This window comes from Globicephala melas, chromosome 14 (assembly GCF_963455315.2).
Source record: "Globicephala melas chromosome 14, mGloMel1.2, whole genome shotgun sequence".
Lineage (NCBI taxonomy): Eukaryota > Metazoa > Chordata > Mammalia > Artiodactyla > Delphinidae > Globicephala > Globicephala melas.
The window spans coordinates 23,116,171-23,126,742 of NC_083327.1; the positions used below are offsets into that span (position 1 = coordinate 23,116,171).

The 10,572-nt window shown below is 45.5% G+C and overlaps 1 long non-coding RNA gene across 3 annotated transcripts in view; it reads left to right on the top strand.

Moving 5' to 3' along the window:
- The window catches only part of LOC132593377 (uncharacterized), a 46,079-nt gene extending 35,821 nt beyond the window's left edge, over positions 1–10,258 (top strand). For all 3 annotated transcript variants that reach the window (XR_009558802.1, XR_009558801.1, XR_009558803.1), the window contains 5 exons: positions 3,848–4,047; positions 4,647–4,825; positions 5,921–6,022; positions 6,945–8,990; positions 9,898–10,258. This is a non-coding gene — a long non-coding RNA (uncharacterized lncRNA). The remainder of the gene's footprint in view (positions 1–3,847; positions 4,048–4,646; positions 4,826–5,920; positions 6,023–6,944; positions 8,991–9,897) is intronic.
- Positions 10,259–10,572: the final 314 nt, after the last annotated feature.

Consider the following 10,572-nt stretch of genomic DNA (forward strand, 5'->3'; position numbering starts at 1 on the left):
TTCGATTCAATTAGGCGCACATGATGTATTCAATATGCTTTTGCCGAACCGTATATTTATCTGTGCTGTTTGAGGGCGAGGGTGGGGCTACTTCTAAGCGAGACCCATTCATACCAGCCCTGCCCCTCACCCACCATGGAATGGAAGCAACTAGTGGTTTCTGCAAACAGATGAGAACTATAGCCTGGCCACACACTATCTTGTGCACAAGTAAAATGATGCCAACACTGAGTTATTTTTCATAATGGTCACAGATTTTTATACGAACTAGCGACAGAGAAAGGGACCATCTGAAATAAAGCCATTTAGCAATGTGACTTTCTTCCCTTCTAGCTAAGTCCCCATTATGGACGTACTCTTCCCTGTATTCGCCAACATGGTAAACTAGGCCCGCCCGTTGGAAGTGAGCTTTAAAGTTGGCACACAATTAGAATTTCTGTTCTACGAAAATAAAAATATCAAGTGGCCTGTCAATAATTTTACATTCCCAAAGGGCCAGGAAATCCTTTTCTAGTTTGTCTATCCATATTTTTTAAAAAATCTAACCCGTATATGTATTACTAACAAACGACCACCCTCTGGGGAACGAGTAACCAGTGACTGAAAGCCACCATCAGAACTTGAAGGGACGGTAAAGATGATCTAGACCACACTCCTCCCCTACAGGTTGGGCAGACCCTCATCTTCTGACTCCTTGTTCAGGCCTGGCCCGAAATCACTGGTCTTGAGTATGTGCCAGAAATGGCATTGGAGGGCTGGAGTGGGCTGCCCAGCTGTCCTAGCCTCACAGCAATAGTTCAACAGGGACTTTTTTTTGGTATTACTTTCTTCTATCACCTCTTACTCTGTCTCTTTCTATGTCTGCATTTTTTTTTTCCTTTGAGACTCATCTTTGCTGTAATGCAAATACTTGCTTTTATTCCAAAATAAATTTTTCTGATTCTTGGAATACACTAGTTGGCCGTGTCTTGGCATTATGTTTATAAAGTTGTTTCTGTTTCAATTTTGAATATCTTCCATGTTAGGGCTCTTTTTTGGGGAGGGGGGTAACTTTTAAATTTTGAAATAATTTCAGAATTTCTGAAAAGCTGCAAGAATAGTACAAAGGATTCCTATATACCTTTTACCCAGATTCTCCAATGGCTGACATTTTCCCACATTTGCTTGATCATTTTCTCTCTGCATAGATACATATTTATTAGTTTTTTGCCTGAACCATTTGAGCGTAAGTTGTAGCACGATGCCCCTTCACTCCTACATCATTCAGTGTGTATCTTACTATGAAAAGTATTGCACTTCAATGCTGAAAAAGGAAAAAGCAGATAAGCAAAAAGAAGAAAATTAAAATCCATCTGGAGTCTTGCTACCCAGAAATAAACATTTTGCTGTATATTCTTCCAGTTCTTTTCTATGCATATATTCAAACTTTTTACCCAAATGTGACATTAAACATACAATGTTAAGCCTGTTGGAGTCTACATAGCACAGTGGGCGAGCTCTGGTTCTGGAGTCAGCCTGGGTTCAAATCCTGTGTGTACTACTCACTATCTGTATTCATTTCCTGTGGCTGCCATAACAAATTACCACAAACTGGGTGGCGTAAAACAACAGACATTTATTCTCTCATAGTTCAGGAGGTGAGAAGTCTGAAATCAAAGTGTTAGCAGGGCTGGTTCCTTCTGGAACTCTGAGGGAGAATCTGTTCCATGCCTCTCTCTGTGAGCTATGGGCGGCTGCCAGCAGCCCTTGGCGTCCCCTGGCTTGTAGACACATTGCTCCAGTCTCTGCCCTCCCTCCTCTCTACCCTCCCATAGACTTCTGTCCTGTGTCTCTGTGGGTCTCAAATCGCTCTCTCTCTTCTCATGTAAGGATACCAGTCATAGGTGAATCCAGGGTGACTTTGTCTTTAGATCCTTAATTACCTTTGCAAAGATGCTATTTCTAAATAAGGGCGCATTCTGAGGTTCCAGGTGGAAATGAATTTTGGGAGGATACTGTTTATCTCACTATATTGGCACTGTGTTCATGGATAAGGAATCTTACCTCTCTAAGTGTAAGTTCCTGGGGTTATTTTAAGGACTAAATGCGATAACACACGTAAAGCTAATATCCAGGACGTGGTAAGCATGCAACAATTGCTAATTATTGATTGTGACAAAAATACGCGTATAACATAATATATTCAATCAATAACCTATTGGCTATTTAGATTTTTTCCCATTTTTTTGTTATTATAGGTAAGCTCCTAATAAATATCCTTGTGACTTTATTTTTGAAAAATTTTTTACATATTCATGGTTATTTACTGAGCATAAATTAGGCGTGGTTCGCAAAATTCTAAGACTTTTGAGGTCCCGAGTCCTTTCTTGGGCTGCATGGTGTCATGATTGATCTCCACTGTCCATTTGGGGAAATCATCTTTGGTACAGCAGTCTGGGGACCTAGTTTTCCCCAAATTACCATTCCTGGAAATACACACTGAAGATCTGGCAATGTGGGTGCCTGTTCACTAATGATTCTCCTCCTGATGGAAACACAGCGGGGCGTGGGAGGAGACGCACGGTGGAACCTGTGGCCCAGGGGCCACAGCTGGGCGGGGAAGGAGTGGTACCAAATCTGAAGCTCAGTCACCGGGTTCTGCAAAGCAGTTTTGAACACTCAGGTAGACAGTAAACCACAGCAACCGTGGCAGGAAAACAGCCCACCACAGATAAAAGCCTAAAGCTCCAGCTGACACTCTGGTGCTCACGTCTTACTAAGAAATTGCTGAGCAGTTCAAAGTCCTGGCTCAAAGCCCTCACTGCACGTCGAGGAACAAAGGGGCCTTCTTTCGGGGGCGACCCTCGGGCCCCAGGTGATTCCAGCCCCTCTCTCCACCTCCTCCTGGGCACAGAGGTGAGGCCGGAGGAGCAGGAAAAGGAAAGGCCCTACGCACTGTCCCTGCTGTAGCCAGAGTACTTTGGTTTCCGATGTGAACTGTTTTCTTTATGATGTCAGAACGCAGAGAGGGTCCCACAGATGCACCAGCGAACCAGGTGAGAAATAAAGTGGCTGAGGGCCATCCACTAAGGCCCTGGCATTTGACAGTCTCCCCCTGGAACAAACACACAAACCTTTAGTCAGCTTCTTTTGACCACAATTAGAACATATTGCCAGAGCAGGTGACCACAAATGGTATTTAAAACCAGCTTGACGGTTTTGGGGGGGAGCTAAGTCAGAGAAATGCTCCCCCATCACACACACACACACACACACACACACACACACAAGCCCAGCCTTACCCTACCTCCCACGAGAAACTATTTTTCTTTTGATTGACATTCTTTTTTAACATAATGTTTGAAATAGTTCTCAGAAGCCATGAATTTGAAGCTGAGCGGGTCTACCTGAAAAGCCTATATTGAGCTTTGCAGTGGGCTTGTGAAAACTTGTTTTTATTTTGATTGTTGTGGGAGTGCACCCCTGGAGTTTCGTTTTGACTTTTCGGGTTAAATGAGTTTCAAAATGAAACTCATCCGATTGTCAAATTTTCCCCCTCTTTTTAATTGAAAAACTGGAGGCTCTCTTATTCCAGAGGTTCTGACTATTAGTGTTTCTCCAGAATTCCTCTCCTTTCCCTGTAGCAAGCTGACTATTGCCCCTCGCCTGCGTGTTTAACACCTCTTTCCCCCCTTCTTGATGCCTTTAAAACAAAGAGCTGAGGCCAAGGGAACGCCCTTGGTTGACGTGTCAAAAGAGCTGAGCTCATATTCTTGCTTGTGGGTGGCGAAGCAAACTTGATCAGATCTGTGCTTGTTTCCCCATTGGAGAAATGGGATGCAGATAAGATCTTCTCTCTCTTTTTTAGGGTGCTGTAACCAAAAATCCAAGTTGAACTTCACTGTCAATTAAGGAACACTATCCCTCCTAAGTAAAAGCTGTTATCATAGGGAGGGATTTTATATCAAAATGTTTTTCATAAGCATTTGGAGCCTCAGGACCTGATGTTGGAAGCTGCAAAGTGAATTCCTACACACCCCCCCCCCAGAGGGGTACAGCCTCAGACAGGTACTCTGACTGGCGAAGAGAAGAATGAATTATTAAGCCAACCTGTGAAGAGAGAATCGACATTCTATACTCTATTATCATAATTTATTGGGATTACTTTTTAAATGTCTGTTATACTTTATACAAAACAGTTAATAAGCTACAACTCTATTCAGCTTATATTCATGTCCTATTGCTGCTGTAACACATTACCATAAACTGAGTGGCTTTAAACACAACATAAGGCTTCCCTGGTGGCACAGTGGTTAAGAATCCACCTGCCAATGTAGGGGACACGGGTTCGAGCCCTGGTCCAGGAAGATCCCACATGCAGCAGAGCAACTAAGCCCGTGGGCCACCACTACTGAGCCCACGCTCCACAACTACTGAGCCCACGCTCCACAACTACTGAGCCCGCGCTCCACAACTACTGAAGCCCACGCACCTAGAGCCCGTGCTCCGCAACAAGAGAAGCCACCGCAATAAGAAGCCCTCACACTGCAACGAAGAGTAGCCCCTCCTCACCACAACTAGAGAAAGCCTGTGCACAACGAAGACCCAACACAGCCAAAAATAAATAAATAAATAAACAAACACAACACAAACTTATTATCTTCCAGATCTGGAGGTCAGAAGTCTGAAAGCAGTTTTCCAGAGTAAAATCAAGTTGTCAGCAGGGCAGTGATCTTTCTCAAGGATCCAGGGGAGAATCTGTTTCCTGCCTTTTCCAGCTTCTTATGGCCGCCTGTATTCCTTGGCTTGTGGGCCTGCATCACTGTGACCTCTCATAAGAACCTCGGTGAGTACATTCGGCCCACCTGGATAATGCAGGATGATCTCCCCATTTAAGATCCTTAACTTCATGATGTCTGAAAAGTCCCTTTTGCCATGTCAGGTAACAACATACTCAAGGTTCCAGGGATTAGGATGTTGGCACTTTGGTGGGCCAGGATTCAGTCTGCCACAAGGTACAAAAGCAGGGACCCAAACTCCCAGCCCTCTGTTGATCCAGTACTTAGCACACACCCACATGGCAGCAGACACTTGATTACTACGTGTAGAATGAATGCAAGAGATTATGCCTGCTCTTGGCAGTTCTACTCATTAGATGCTTATTGAGCACCTACTATGAGCCAGACCTAAGGGCTGCAGAGCTGTCCGGGATCACAGACAGCTGAGGAGAAGACTGAAAGGGGCACAGGTGAGCCCTGGGTGTCCAGAGCCTGGGGATCAAGGGCACCGTAGCAAGTCCGTTTGTATCCTTGCAATTTCTTCCTTTAATTATTGGCTGCTGTCTTATCTAAGCATTCTTTGAATACATCCCCTTGGCAAATGTGATTAATTATATTCAGATTTATTTCTTTATTTCTAGTTTTTCCCCCCTGGGTCCTCTTCTGATGTGTTAAGGAGTTTCTACTGAGAATTATTAAAAGAATCAGTGATTAAGTTTCTGCAGAACCTCTCCATCCCCACCATGTGCCCCACCCAGCGAAAGCTCAGGTGGCTCAAAGGAGGTCCAACGTGCAGCTCAGAAACACAGAAGAGGTTACATGGGTTTTCCGAGCCAGCCTGAGAACCTCAGCACTGTAGCTCATTGGTTTTATGTGTAAACGTATTTCAAATTTCAAGTAGAGCTAATATACAGGTAACCTTTCAGAATGCAACCCGTTAGCAAGTTATAGCCTGTCAGCTCGTGCACCAGCATCCAGAACCTGAATCCCCTGACTCAATTCAGGACAACTCAGGTGAGTTACAGAGCACCATGTGGTTTAAGGCCCTTCTACACAAGGTCTTCTTTGGGTTTGTGCAGGCCTTCCAAGGGAGCAACCCCGTCTCCTGTCTGCCCTAGACGTGACTTTTGCATCTTTCCCCTTTCCCCTTTCTCTCCCTCTAGCAGTCTGAAACGAGCTAGGGGATGAGCAGCCAGCTTGGAGGAGGTCAGCAGGAGGCTGCAGATAGAGAACTCCAGAGGCTGCGGCAGCCGTGAAGGACAGAGGTGGGATATACCAGCTGCTAGTGGCAGCCACCTCTACACATAGGTCACTCCAAAGGTCAGGCCTGTCTGATATTTGCAAACCCACATTTCCTGCCACGCTCCCAAGTACACCAGGCGCCTGCAGAAATCTACACTCACCCGTTTCTGAAAGGTTGATGGGTCCTCCCAGAGTTGGAAGGCATGCCTCTGTGGTTCAAAAGGTATGAGCTAAATTGGGAACACATTTGGTTCAAGTTTAGTCTTGAAAGCTTCTCCTCTTCAACTTCTCACGTCCTATTAGCCGAGTGCACTCCTGAGCACGAACGGCTCTGTGCTGCTGCCCTTTTGAGGGTGGATGTTGGAAAAAAAATAGAGTGCTAATCCCACACAACTGCTTTCAATTCTGCCCACGTGGGTTTGGAGTAGGAGGGCTGTTCACTCCGAATTTTTCTACACAGCTTTCAAAACCTGCATTTTTCCATGCTAACATATCTCTGCTTGTCGGCATCTAATTGAGTTCACACACACACACACACACACACACACACCCCTTGTGTTCATACACACTATTTTCTCAAAGGGAGGAATCAGCAAGTGTGAGCCGGGATGACCACTAGATGGCAGTATATGAAACACTCCTAAGGCGCTCAGGGGAGCAAAGTTTGAGGACCACCCAGAGCTGGGGTTCCCAGATATTAATCTGTAAAATTTTTTAATGAAGAATAAGAAAAGGGGAGCGCTCTGTAGGTTTGTCAAGTTTTTATTTTTCCGGGGAACATTATTAAGATATAAATCAACTTCCACTGCTTCCTAAGAGAAACATTTTAACCATAGAGAAATAGGAAGGGCAGAATCTCAAAATTAGGGATTGTCTTCTCAATGTAATAAATGTCGTTTTATGAAAAACTCACCACATTGTCCTTGTGTTCTCATTTTCATGCAGACCCGTGGAAGAGTCATCATGATCAAGCCTTTGGGAAATAAACCTAGAGGAAAATGTGCCATTCCAAAGTGAAATCAAGATCCTTGCATTATCTTACTTCCAAACTGATCCTAAGACTTAAGTAGGGTTTCCATCTGGAGGCACAAAGGAGAAGCAGGGATTGCCATTCGGTCAAGCTGGGTTTGATAGAAGGCACTAGGGAAGCACGTGTCTAGACAATTACATGGGATACCTGCCCCCATGTTGGCTGCATTGCTGTTGAACCACCTGCCTCATTGTCTGGACTACCTCTGTCTTTGCCTGTGTCAGGCCAGCCTCGCCTTCGGGATGGGCCCTGTGTAGCTGAACGTCGGCTGAGCCAGGCCTCTGGGGACTTCCTGCCTGTCCCAGCTGGGTGGGCATCTTTGCATCTTGTTCTACCTCGCCAAAGAATTTGCACTAGAACCCGGGGGCCCTGTGAGTCCCCTTCTGTGGCGGAGCTGGGGTGAGACACTGTACACGGTTAAAGAATGTGCTCACCACTTACAGAGCGACACAAATGGTAGGCTTTCAATCAGAGAGACCCTCATGCAAATTCCATGGCTTGGGTAAATCACTTCCCCTTTCTAATCCTCAGTCTCTTCATCTGAAGGTCGAGATCATGATGACATATATCTCTGTTAGCCATTGTCAGAGTAAAGGAGGTCATCTGTAGTAAGTGTATAACACAGTGCTTTCTGTGTGCTCAATATGCATTAATATTAATAATATAATTAATTTGGGTTCAGGGTGCTCGTTTCTAGAGTTAGGCAGGCTGGGTCACACCCCAAAAATGCCCTTCTTTGCAATGAGACTGTTACACACTGCATTTTGGGAGAAATTAGCTCACCACCTCTGAGTCTCTGATTTCCTATTAACAGCACTTACCCTGTAACTGGTCGCAACTGAAAGTGACCGAGATGTTACATAGCCTGAGGATTTGGTTTTGAGGCACAGAGCAGGAGCCCTGGAATTTTCCTTCTAGGATCCCGGGCAGCCCTGCTTACTCAGAAGGATGGCAACTACTTAGTATTCAAATGGTGGGCAGCCCCGTTAAGCATCTCCGTCATTCACTAATTCTACTTAATTCAGTAGAAGGTCCCACAGCAGGTATGTCTATGCAGATAGAGCAGCCTCTGGTGAGGTTGGAGAGCACAGAGAAAACTCCAGATAATCAGACACACTGAAACTGATACCACGACACAGGAGACACAGGAGTTGTGGGATGACTCATCCCGGCCTGGTGTAGGAAACTCCGCTTGTCACCGCCCTGGATCGTCATTGGTAAGGGGACCCTGGAAGGCTGTGCTTGCACTGCCACCTAGTGGTTACAAAAAGCAAGACAGTCTGGGAAGGATTCTGGACCCACAGACAGACCCACTGGGGCAATGATCACCGAGAACCAACATCCTCCTCACAGAAATTTTATAAGTTGAACTTTTTATTCACAGATTTACAACCCAATTTCCTAATTTAATTTGATTTAATTTGATCACCCCGACCAAAGCACTGAAACGCTGTGAGATTCAAGGTAGGGGCAAAAGCACCAGCCTAGGAGTCTAAAGGCTCATTTGAGTCACTAGCTCACTGTTCAGAATTGGGGAAATGGCTTAAATCTTCCATTTTCTCTTAGAAAAATGGAATCTAACAATACCCAGGGTTTAGGCGGCTGTGAGGTCTGAGTGTGAAGCCCCTTTGTAAACCATATGGTGTTCTTCCCTTTCTAGCATCCTGCTTCTGCTTCCCTGGGATTCTGCCTCTCTGCACTCCAATGCCCACATCCCCATTTCAGTAAAACCGATCAGCCAACCCCTCTTCTCCCGCAGGAAGTGGAGGACCCCTCTCCCTTAGTAGTGCTGAAAATAGAAAGCACAGAAAAACCAAAGAAAAACAAAAAATGGGAAAGATCCAGCCCCGGATGTGCTTATGGGACAGTTAACAATGAAAAGAGTCAAGGGAGACCCCTGCCATTCACAGCCTGCATTTACCAGGAGAAAACTTCATTCAGAGGACAACACACACCCTGAGGTGGGTTGACACCCGACAGGTCATGCTGCGTTTACACCGAGTGATGGCTCCCCAAGCAGATACAAGCAGAGGGTTCTGCTTGTTCCCCAGCCCCAGCCCTGGCCCTGGGCCTGGGCCTTCCTGCCTGACCTGGGTGGAGGCCTCCTCAGAACCACTTGCTGCCCTGCTCAGCCCTTCTCTGATCTCTGAAATTCTCCAGGGATCTGAGATTCTGCACACCTGAATGGGCTCCCCTAGCTCAGCCCCCTACCCCTCATCTTCTGAGGGGCTGGCTGGGCCTCACTGTGTGTCCTGCATCCCCAGCTGACCTCTAGGGCAGAGGTCTCCAAACTTGATGATGAGGCGCCCCTATCTGTAAAGTCATTGTAAGCACACACCTCACTATGAATATTGATTTCAGTATAGATATGCACTACTGTATTAATACATCATGTATATTATAGGACTTTCACAAAGACAGATACTTTAAAAGGATGAGAAATTTAAATATAATGTATATATCATCACGCCTATGCCCTGGAGTGGGTGCAGCCCCACAGGCTTAGGTTTTTTTAAATATATTTTAAAAATATTCCCTATGAGCACAAAACACTTGAAAAGTTTTAAAAATTAGCTACAAGTATGTTTACAGACTCAACTCTCAGGAAAGATTTTGAAACTATCACTTAAATACATATCCCAAACTTTGAAATAGAAATAAGACATATGAGGTGGACCCTCTCCTGAAGCCCCGTCATGAACGCAGAACTGGAGGAGACCTCTGCCAGGAGGGGAGTCAGGCATGAGAAGGAGCCATGATTCTCTTCGCAAATTACACCTTCCTCATCAGGCATCTCAGAAGACCGCGGCCATGCACAGTGAGAACCTTGGACACAGAGGCCAGTAGCTTTCTTGCTTTGTGTTACAGCATCTTCTGACTCTCCTGAGAGGACTCTTGTCATGATTTGCTGAAGTAAAGAGGAAAAGCTCTCCAGCAGCTACTAGACACAAGCGCTACTGGTTCATGTACATACATTGTGCCATTTACTCCCCAAAGCCATCCTGAGAGACAGGTGCGCGCCCCGCACTGCAGAGGGAAGCTGAGCTAGGAGACATTCGGTCATGCCCTCAAGGCCCCAGAGGTAGAGTCTGCCTGCTTCTAAAGCCCCAGACTAATCGTACAAATTCACAATAGTTAACTTTTGATAGTAATATAAAATAAGTTGACATTTATGGAGTGCTTAATCTTTATAAAGGCTTTACTGCTGCCATTTGTTCCTCACAAAAGCATTGTGAGTTGATTGTATTATTTAAAAAGGAAACAAAAGCTTAGTGGATTTAAGTAATTTGCTCAGAGTTACCAGTTCTAGAGACTTGTGGAAATGTGATGTTTGACCTCAAAGTTGGAAACTATAACCTCTATCTCCTTGTCCAAGTCAGTCCGGCTCTGCTGACTGGGAAGTGGGAAAGCAGGACCCAAACAGCAGCATTCGGGGTTCGCTGAAGGGTTTCTCCCACAGCTGAAGATTTCCTGGACCTGGAGGGGTTACATCAAGCAGGATTAGTTTGTCAGGTTGGCCGAAGGCCGGACAGAGCTGGGAAT